This window comes from Mytilus galloprovincialis, chromosome 10, assembly GCF_965363235.1.
Source record: "Mytilus galloprovincialis chromosome 10, xbMytGall1.hap1.1, whole genome shotgun sequence".
In the NCBI taxonomy this organism is placed as follows: domain Eukaryota; kingdom Metazoa; phylum Mollusca; class Bivalvia; order Mytilida; family Mytilidae; genus Mytilus; species Mytilus galloprovincialis.
The window spans coordinates 52,926,367-52,938,394 of record NC_134847.1 but is presented as its reverse complement, the minus strand read 5'-3'; the positions used below and the strand labels follow the sequence as shown (position 1 = coordinate 52,938,394).

The 12,028-nt window shown below is 31.4% G+C and overlaps 1 long non-coding RNA gene across 1 annotated transcript; it reads left to right on the top strand.

The window, feature by feature from the left end:
• The first annotated feature begins 3,222 nt into the window (after window positions 1–3,222).
• LOC143047823 (uncharacterized) lies at window positions 3,223–9,462 on the top strand. Its single transcript, XR_012969668.1, has 2 exons — window positions 3,223–4,308; window positions 4,710–9,462. It is a non-coding gene; the product is annotated as an uncharacterized LOC143047823 (long non-coding RNA).
• Window positions 9,463–12,028: the final 2,566 nt, after the last annotated feature.

Sequence of the window (12,028 nt, the reverse complement as noted above, 5' to 3'; positions counted from 1 at the left end):
GCTATTATCCCGAAATAAGTTTGAAGTTCTGTTCAAAGTTATATCATATGCTTAGCATATGCCTACTCAGTCTCCATCCTTTTGGAGTTCATGTGATTCCTTTGGTTTTTTTTATGGTTTCCTAATGTAATGCTAATTAATCGGTCGTTTGATCTGTTAAATCTGTGTAACAGATTTCAACGAGGTAAAACTTTCATAACTGATTGACAGGTGTTATTAACATATTTGGAACGAGTGTTGTTAACATAACAATATCGGTAATGTCCAATTACTTGAGATGTCTTCGATGCTAAAGCTAATGAGATTAACTTGAGTCATGATTTCTAACATATCTGTTCATTTAGAAATACAGTTGAGATTAGAAGTATCGATACGTCGTTTGTAAAATCCGTGTAAAAATTGTTATCTACATATCCTATTCATATTCTTATGCTATGAATAGTAGAGTTTCCTTGAAATTTTCGCTGTCGTTTTATTTTCGCGTGTCAAGTCTTACAGCGAAAATAGCGAAAACTAAACTGCCGTGAAAATTTTCCTGTTTATATAAAACTGATACATTTTTTTTTTATTTCAGTGGTGCCAATTCTTGCCTCTGTAATAGTTTTCACAGAGAATGTAGTAGAAGATTTACCTGGATTATCTTTCAAATATGGCTTTTCGTTTGCATTAACAATTGTCGGAATGTGTATAGCTGGGATTTCTGCCGGCTTAATAGTTGTTGAGTATTTTATGGGTGTACATAAATGAATGCGGAAATTATCAAAAGCTATATCTTTAAAACTACTAAACAATTAATTATTTAAAAGAAATTGTTATTGATTTTTTTAACCTCGAAACTGCATACCTCAAATCAAACATTTATATATTCATGTAGTCAAATTATAATAATATACAAGTGACACCTTCATGAACAGAGAAAATACGGACAGAGAAAAATTTAAAAGACCCATTGTAGAAGACACTGTAATATCCTAATAATATTTTGTTATTCCGGCATTATGAAATAAAGATGTACAAATTACTTTTTTTTATATTTTCAAATTATACTTCTTAAGTCATATAAATTGTTTCATCAAATCAGTACCAAATCACTAACTGCATAGCTTGATAGCCTCGATGATATCGGTCCATCAACATGTTATAAATGTGGTAAACCTAATCCACAAGAGGCCAACACTTACTTGACATAACAAATACATTATATGTATCCTAGATATAAAAATACAAGGGGGAGGTTTCATTTATAACACATAATTATGATGACATGAACTATTGAATGACATGAATACAGACCAAATCAAACACCCACAACCGCCTACTCAAAAATTATACATACAAACATTCTCAAACTTCAAGAAAAAAACATAGGGTTAAAAACGCTTGGTCACACTCTGAAATGTGTTAAAACCATTTTCTTGTACGAACAAACGTCGATTCATTTCTGCCAATATTGACCAACTGTCGAGATGTAATCCCAATTAGACAATCAATTTGGCTAGAAATTAAAACATTTGTTTCCGGTGAAGTTTAAATCTGGTACATCCATTTACTATATAAAAAATCAAAGCTTGACTAAAATGGTTTAAAACAGGAGAATAGTCGTATGATATGCGAGTCACCAATTGTGTTCAGTTTCCATACCATGACAATGTTTGCTGAGTAATGATTCGCATGACAAATTGTTAGTCATGACACACGAATAAAAAAATATTCTTACCCTATCAACGCATGAAGTCTCTCTCCGTTTGAATTCCCTGTTATTCCATGCATGTTTCCCTCTGTTTGATTACATGTAAAAAGCAATTGCCTTTGCAATACAATAGAATTAAGATTCGAAATAGGGAACGTGTCAAAGAAACAACAACCTGACCAAGAGCAGAAAATAGCCGAAGTCCACCAATGGGTCTTCAAAGTTCCGAGAAAATCCCGCACCCGAAAGCATGCTTCAGCTGGCTACTACAAAATAAAAGCGTACTAGTTCAGTAATAATGGAAGTCGTAATACAAGTTTGTTTTCATCACAAAATTAAGTAGTCTGCTAAAGATCTTCAACGCTTAAAAAAAAACCAGAAATAGTTAAAAAAAATTAAAATCTATAACACAACTTCATAAAAATATGAATGAAGCACTTAAATGTACTATTGTGTTACATGACAAGAAGTGCAAATAGACTGTACATGGGAATCATTGTCATGGAATAGAGTTTTGATGAGTATATACCTTATTTTTGTGAAATACTTCCCCTTTTTAACAAATTAAACCATTTCGAACCGAAATTGAACAAACGTTATTATTATTATAATGTTTAACATTCGATTTTGACAGTTTTAATGAAAATGTTGTATTTGAATTTACCCTGTGATTCATCTAAACCTATGAAATATATCAAGCCCTAATAAACATGATAAAGATATCAATACTTTGTGTGTATTGTATACGCTTTCACTGAAGTAAAGGACAAAAATCCGTTTACTATAATGTCTTGTTTACTTCAATTTAATTTAAACTGGCTAATAGGGAAGGACTATTGATTCTTGTAAGTTGATTTTAAGTTTGGATCTATCAAACATCGAGGAAAACTACAATGTCCTTTCATCAATTCATTTGCCTTTGGATATATTCTGTTATATGTTCAGTCTTTTATTGTTTTGTCTGTTATTCAAAGCTGTCATAAAAAGACATACACAAACAAATGATTAGTAAAAAATCTTTTAAGAAAATCTTTTTTCATTCATTTTGAAATGAAAGCATGCGATTATGATATATATAATCAACTTTGTATCATTATACATATAATTACTTATGATGATGTATAATGATAAATAAGAAAGGAGGAGGTCTTACAAAGGCTTCGATATGACTTCTAAAAATGGCAAAAAGCACACTTTGTCAATTGGTTTTATGTTTATTTCAGATTTACTGAAATATATATAGGGTTGATATTATCTGATCTGGACACACTGTTAAGAAAGATCTGTAAATTGTTTGAAATTGGAGTTATCAGATATACACAGACACGTGATGAAAATAACTATGAATACCACCGTTTGATTAGTTTATCGTTTTCCTGTTATCCAGTCATAACAGACATGTAGGCCAGGAACCAAATACCAATTAATATCGATTATCTTCTAGTGATTATCTTTGCGGTGTATGGATGAGAACCTAAAAAATCCGAAACAATGGAAACGTCCTTATTGCTACGCTATGTTGATCAATAATGGAATTTAAGTTAATAGACTTAAATTCAGTTATCGCCGGGGCCACTCACGGATTGTGTTTCAGGTTTTAGATTTACCCGACATGAGTGACGTTATATTCTGTGACGTCATTTATTCCTTTTTAGAATTTCATCGCAGCAAGCAAGATGTTTAAATTTTGTAAGCGGTAAACTTGAAAATTGAAATGGTAAAGTAAACCATGTAAGAATTTGTATGGTTATAACCTGACTTATGCTTCTAATGTGATTAAAAGTAATCTTAGAAAGAATTCGTTTTATCGATCGTCAATTTTTAACCATATGGCATCGCCACGTGGAGAGCACATGGAAAGACTGAATGACAAATTCATTGGTCTCATGAATGGATTACTCGTTTTCATTTTTTAATGATTAAATTTTTACAAGTGTGAGTAATTAGATGCAACATTGTCCTAAGATTTGCAGATTATAATAATGTTTACCAGGCGTCATTGTATATTTCTACATAAAATTAGATGCACGACGTCGAGTGTTTTTATTTTAATTTTTTTTTATATATTACTTTGATCTCATATCTTATACTTTGAAATTGAGTATTGACAGATCGTCAAGTGCCTATGGGTAAGCCTAACAAATGGTATTTTGCGCTGTAACAGATTAGGCAGGTTAGTAACGTGTCTTTAATGATTATGTGTTGTGGGGCAGGTGTTATCTAATGAACTCCCGAAACTTCCGAATTAAAAGTAAAATTTCCTTAAGAGGGTATACATCGGTAATTGTGTATCTAGATCTTTCAAAGCACATATACAGAAAATATTCCATGAAAGGATATGAACGTAAAGGGACGTACTCTTTGGGGCGAAGGACCCAGGTTCATAACCGAAAGTTCAACTTTCGACACAAATAAACAAAAATCTTGGAAATCTTGAACAGAGACCATACCCGGAGTTAAGAAGCAGTAGCCAAAAGAAATCATTGCTAAATGTTAGCTTGCTGGTGGATTTAAGCAAATGTTATCATCTGTATATATCCGGCTGTACATTTTGCGTGTACCTACACATTTGTGTACTAAAAATTGTCAAGAGTCATTCATCAGTGACATGTACAAAGGTATACATTTTATAGTAACTACTACTCTCTAGACTAGACTAGGTCGATATGGTATGAATAGTTCAGTTAGATCAAGAATTTAGCCAACAAATATGTCAATAGGCCACAGCTTGAAATATTGTTGTAATAACGAATCCGTAATAACTCAATTATATACTAATATTACACTATGTTACTATCAACTGACTATGGATTTTAGTTTATATAAATCTGTATATATACTAATTTTGAATTATTTTTAAATTATTGTAACTATTATTGACACAACCACATGTATGAGTATACGAAATTTTTAATTGTTATTGTTTCTTTGTACAGTTATTTGGTTTTGTTATGTCAATGCTACATGTATGTACATTGTAGCATGGGGAAACTAATATTTACTTTTTGTTGAGTTGTAGCACATGTTGGGTAAATCAAGAAGAGACCTTGCTCGGCCACAGAACACAGCCAAGGATTGTAACAGTTGGACCTGAGACTTGGACAACAAGGCCACACCAGTTTTTTACAAATGGGTTACCAGACTGGACTGGATTCACGACTCATCACGCCACTAACTCAACTCCTTTGGTCACATACATTTGTACATTGGATCATCATCGATGATATTTATGTTACCCCTAGAGCTTCGCATTGGTATGATTCAGTTGAAAAATTTTCAGGTAATCGTCAGATTTTTTAGTTAAAAGCAGTATATTACTTTTAAGTTAAACCAACTCATGTACAAAATGTACATGTGATTCCAACATATAACAAACTTATTTATATAGATTAAGACAACTTTTTCTATTCTCATGGGTAGGATTGAAAAGATTTGTGTAACGTTTAGATCTCAGTTTCTAAACTTAAAATTGCTGAATGTGCCCAGTGAATGTGTTACGTTTACAAATTTTTATGGCCATACAATGATGGGAGGCCACATCATGTGCTTTAAATAAAAAACTTTTGGAAATATGAGGTTACATTCTATATAATTGTTATATAATATATTACATTGAAACTTTTAAATGTTGTTTGGTATTTATCACTTTTTGAATGGAGGACGCTATCGATTTATATAACATTATAATATTAATATTTATCTTGTTTAATAACCTGTTAAATAAAAAAGATTTTTTTTGTAATGTTAAATTCTCTCTTATTATAAGTAATTGCATAACTATATTTGGTATGTGCGTACCTTGCAGGTCCTCATGTCGGTCAGACGTTTTCACTTGACCTCGACCTCATTTCATGGATCAGTGAACAAGGTTAAGTTTTGGTGGTCAAGTCGATATCTCAGATATTATAAGCAATAGGTCTAGTATATTCAGTGTATGGAAGGACTGTAAGGTGTACATGTCCAACTGGCAGGTGTCATCTGACCTTGACCTCATTTTCTTGGTTCAGTGGTTATAGTTAAGTTTTTGTGTTTTGGTCTGTTTTTCTTATACTATATGCAATAAGTCTACTATAATTGGTGTATGGAATGATTGTAAGGTGTACATGTCTAGCTGACAGGTGTCATCTGACCTTGACCTCATTTTCATGGTTCAATGGTTATAGTTAAGTTTTTGTGTTTTGGTCTGTTTTTCTTATACTATATGCAATAAGTCTACTATAATTGGTGTATGGAATGATTGTAAGGTGTACATGTCTAGTTGACAGGTGTCATCTGACCTTGACCTCATTTTCATGGTTCAATGGTTATAGTTAAGTTTTTGTGTTTTGGTCTGTTTTTCTTATACTATATGCAATATGTCTACTATAATTGGTGTATGGAATGATTGTAAGGTGTACATGTCTAGCTGACAGGTGTCATCTGACCTTGACCTTATTTTTTATGGTTCAGTGGTCAAAGTTAAGTTTTTTAGTTTTGGTCTATTTTTCTAATACCTTGTGAATTAGGTCAACTATATTTGGTGTAGGGACATATTTTATGATCCTCGTGTCGTTTACACTGGTTTTATTTGACTTTGACCTCATTTTCACAGTCATTTGCTAAGTTTTAAGTGTTTGTGTGTTTTGGTCTGTTTTTTCTTTATTTATAAGCAATAAGTCAACTATATTTGTTGTATTGAAGAATTGTTAGCTGTACATGCCTGCCTGGCATGGTTCATATGACCTTGACCTCATTTTCATGGTTGATTGATCAATGTTTCCTTTTCTTGGTTAATGTTGAGTTTATGTGACAGTTGTAATAAAGCTTTATATTTAGGTCTATCAAGATAGTATCAAGGATTAGTAAAGAAGGCAAGACATTTCAGTGTGTGCACTCTTGTTTTTATATATATACATATATATTAAGGGAAAAAAGGGGTCCAATGATTTTATCTTGTAATCAACTTTTAATCTTGACAAGTTTTTGGTTTTTTTTTACTTTTTAAATTGTCAGTCACAGTTAAATATATATACATGTATGTACATGGAATATTAGCAAATCTAGAACAAACTAAGTAATTATTTACAGCTTGTCTTGCAGTCTGCTCCACTGCTAAAAATCTTTAGTATTTAGGTGTCAACAGCTTAATTTATATATATACTAGTATAGAATGTATTGTAATCTTCATCCTGGGGGATTCTAGGAGTTGCCCAATTTATGAGTATCGTACGCTGTATGTTTAGGTGCTGTTTGTTATTTTAGGCTGGTGCTTTACGAGGAACTTTTCTTTGCATAAATGATTGGCCCTACTGGTTGCTGGGCAACAGTTGATTCCAAATTATGGTTGTTATTTATTGTGGAAATTATAGTACAGGTTAAAACTCAGTAACTTTAGCATGAACGCTGGGACGATTTGAATTGTTATGCTTTTAATTATGAGGGTATCTAGATGTTGTTAAGCACTTGTTTGTGTTTAGTAAGTATGTTTTTGTAGCAGACTGATATCCTCCAGATGGGGTTGACTTAGGTCTAGGGATGGAAATGTTTTTTGTGGTGGCATATTTGTAGCATGTTAAACGTTAACTCAGAATATACATGTATAATGAAACTGTAAGGATCCAACATAATTTTAATAAATTTGTAGTGGTATTGACACAGGTAGTTCTAGAGTGGGTCTTTGCCAATGAGATGTAGAACATGACCAGATGGAGTGTGAAATTCATCTTTCTTAAGTAAGGATGGTCGCAATTTAGACCAATGCAAACTGGACTGGTGCTGCTATAGAATTTACAACTATTTATTGCCTTTATAATAAGCTGTCGGGTTGCTACATAAGATATTATGATTCGATCAGGTCAGAACTTTTTCACTGGATGTTTTTCACTTGTCACTCTTAACCTGCTTATGAAATGAATTCTTAAACGTCTTTATATTATTTGTTGATATTATACTATAATATACTATATTTTATGATATACAAATACAATCAACTATTTTATGGTTTGCTGTAGTTTTGGTAAGTATTTTTATTTGTGTAGGTAAATATGTTTTGAACAGTTGTTCACAAACTTCATCTAGATTATTTAACATATATTCTGTACCAGTTGTACTTTAAATAAAAATATCTATTTATCTATCTAGACATTATCATATATATGGACCAAGTTGTACGTTCAGTAAAATATCTATCTATCTATATATGCACCAAGTTGTACGTTAAATAATATCTATCTATCTATCTAGATTATTTAATATATATATGGGTATGTACCAAGTTGTACGTTAAAAAAAAAATAAAAAAAAAAAAAAAAAAAAAAATATCTATTTATCTATCTACACATTTTCATATATATGGACCAAGTTGTACGTTCAGTAATATATCTATTTATCTATTATGTACCAAGTTGTACGTTAAATAATATCTATCTATCTATCTAGATTATTTAATATATATATGTACCAAGTTGTACGTTAAATAAAAATACCTATTTATCTATCTAGACATTATCATATATATGGACCAAGTTGTACGTTCAGTAAAATATCTATCTATCTATATATGTACCAAGTTGTACGTTAAATAAAAATATCTACCACGGTATCTAAGTTATCTCGTATCTGGTTCACAGCTTTGCAGCGAACCGCCCTTTTTATGGCGGTTGACAGAGTCTCTGTTTTCCTCCGTCAATGTGGCAGAATTCGCTGCATAGAATCTTAATGTTAACTATGAAATTTTAGGTTTTTGGATAATACAGACTACACTTGTGTATCCCACGGTGTTTTCTAAATTTTAAGCACCAGTGTATCCCACGGTGCATTTCATATATATCTATCTTCACATATATCTATCTATCTACCTGGTTGCCATATTATCGGGTAACCGACCATAGATCTATCTACATATACATAGTCTATGGTATATATATCTATCTACAACATATCTTAGTATCTATCTACAACATATCTATCTACATGTATATATATTATATATTATATGAATCTATCATATTATGAATAAAAGCTGTGGCCAGATATCGCCAAACCATATATGTATTTTGTTTTAATGGCACCATCTGAGATAATGGAATTTAAGTTAATAGACTTAAATTCAGTTATCGCCGGGGCCACTCACGGATTGTGTTTCAGGTTTTAGATTTACCCGACATGAGTGACGTTATATTCTGTGACGTCATTTATTCCTTTTTAGAATTTCATCGCAGCAAGCAAGATGTTTAAATTTTGTAAGCGGTAAACTTGAAAACCCGCCCTCCCACTCCTTTTTATTGAACAAGATACTGCTCTTTTGTATTTATTTTTCAGGTTTTGTCGGTGATAGTGGTGATACAGATTTGACTGATGATGTTAACTCGTTTGCTGTTGAGAAAAGTGACTTTATTTTTGAACTTTGAGCATCATAACTATATTCCCGTAAATGGCAGAATTCGCTGCATAGAATCTTAATGTTAACTATGAAATTTTAGGTTTTTGGATAATACAGACTACACTTGTGTATCCCACGGTGTTTTCTAAATTTTAAGCACCAGTGTATCCCACGGTGCATTTCATATATATCTATCTTCACATATATCTATCTATCTACCTGGTTGCCATATTATCTTCGGGTAACCGACCATAGATCTATCTACATATACATAGTCTATGGTCTATATATCTATCTACAACATATCTTAGTATCTATCTACAACATATCTATCTACATGTATATATATTATATATTATATGAATCTATCATATTATGAATAAAAGCTGTGGCCAGATATCGCCAAACCATATATGTATTTTGTTTTAATGGCACCATCTGAGATAATTATCAAAGGGACCAGAATTACAATTTAGTACGCCAGACGGGCGTTTCGTCTACACAAGATTCGTCAGTGACGCTCATATCAAAGTTTTTATAAAGCCAAACAAGTACAAAGTTGAAGAGCATTGAGGATCCAAAATTTTAAAAAGTTGTGTTAAATACGGTTAAGGTAATCTGTAAGTGGCATAAAAAAACCTTAGTTTTTCGAAAAATTCAAAGTTTTGTAATCAGGAAATTTATAAGAAAAACTATGACAACATTATTGATATTCATGTCAACACCGAAGTGTTGACTACTGGGCGATCAAATCAGCGACCGCTGATCAAAATTAAAACATCCGGTTGAAATATGCAATCAAATTTAATTGACTGGGAAACAATCTAAAAGCTATTTAAGTGAATTTAAACGTTTGTTGTTTTCTCGGCCATCTCGGATTCCTTTCAAAATGAGTGTGCTATGAAAAGACCTTTTAAATTATTTCAAATAAGCCCGAGTTAAAATAAAGAATGATGATCAGATATTCTGCTTTCAAACAATAGCAAATATAATGAGAAATGCATATTTAAAGCATACATAATATATTGTCAAAGCAGATTCTTAATCTTATGACATACTGTCAAACTTAAAGCTGACATGATTCCACTCAGCACAGTACTTTTCAATTCCTGTTGCTATTTCAACATTATAATGCGTTTGTTTTTTCTCCTGTAAACTTATTGACCTCAAAATATATTTATATATAATTGAGTTCCAGAAAGATAAGCAAGACACAATTCTGTCATATCATCCAGGATCTATGAAAACAAACTTCTTTATGTAATATATTCTGTATAGTATAATGCATTTAATATGCAATGATGCACTGAACTATATATTAAAGAATCAACATAACGAAATCATCAGTGTAAACAGTCTTTGTAATAATTATTGTTTAGACTATACATGCTATAGTGACTATTTGGAGCATACTTTCAGTTCTGTCAAATATAGTAGGTTTATTTTGTAATGTTGCTTAATATATAGGTGATAAATAATTTGTTTTACATGATTGTATTAGATATCAAAATAAGAAGATGTGTGATGATTGCCATTGAGTCCAAACAAGTCAGCAGTACAACTATATGTCACTGTGGGGCTTTCAACAATGATAAAAAAAACCGATACTACATATCTAGCTATAAATTACTCAGAAATGGCAAATATAATACACTTTAAATTGGAAAAAAATACGTCCTGACAAATTTACATGTCAAAACAATGAGCAAAATAAAATATCATTACACGGAACCAATGACAACCAATGCATTACAAGCTCCTGACTAATAAACTACATAATGTGACGGTGCTTAACTAGTTTATAGGCGCCAAACCGCCCACTTAACTATGACAGTGCTCTAACAGTACAACATAACAAAAAGGAAATTCTATCCGGGTTATTTTAAATATCGTATTTAACGTGATATTGCACACGGTAATGGCACTACCGAGTTATACACAAAGTTCCAAGCTAAAAGATGTTTTGGTATTGTTCAAACTGATCATTCGAGAAAAAGACAACTACCGTGAAAATATCGCTTAAGGTGAACTTAGTATTTGCATTATTCTGATAAATATTAATTTTGTAGATATTATCAGACTTGCTTCATTGGATATTTTCATTTTCCCAAACCGATGTTGGCATTAATAAATGCAAACGGTGATATCCAAATTTTCTAGAGTTAAAATAATATGTGAAAATTAAGTTTTGAATTAAACATTCTAGTGGAATAAATCAAAAATGCACATTTTGCATGGAGGACCAACTTCCCTTCATTTATTACTTCAATACTCGGAAGATTTTCCAAGTACTTTAACACATATATTTGTACTACTAGCTGCCATTGTTACAATCAGCACAGTATTTTTCCATTGATTCAATTATTCCAACGTTATGAATTTAGGTGTTTCCCCCGTATACATGAAGTACAAAATTAAAATACATTTATAATTAATGGTGTTCTAGAAGGATAAGCATGATAGAAGTTGGACACATCATCAAGGATATATGAAAAAAAAAGTTTCTTTGATGAAATCAATTACCTACAATATAAAAGTACAAGGATTCTCTAAACTTTACATATCAATTATTTATATAATATAAGAGTATAATTATGCTATGGGCTAATATTTGACAACAACAATAAAAACAATCGTCAATGAAAACAATTTTTCTGGTGTTGATATTTAGTTAAGGCTACTGGATAGGTACATTATTTGTATCATACATTCAGTAGTATTTGAAAATTAGAAGGTTAATTTCGAAATTGCTGATCAATATATAACTGATGCAACAACTATGTAGCAAGCCCGCTCTATAGGTTTTATTAATATTAAGGATATGTTGATTTTACTATACACCAGTTTTAAAGATTATATTTGTTATGCAAATTCCTATTTTAAGCTTTTAAATGAAGGGTTGTAGCATTCATGAATCTTAACATCAATAATAAACAAGATTAGCGATTTTTGAGATGTATTATTTTATTGAATATGTC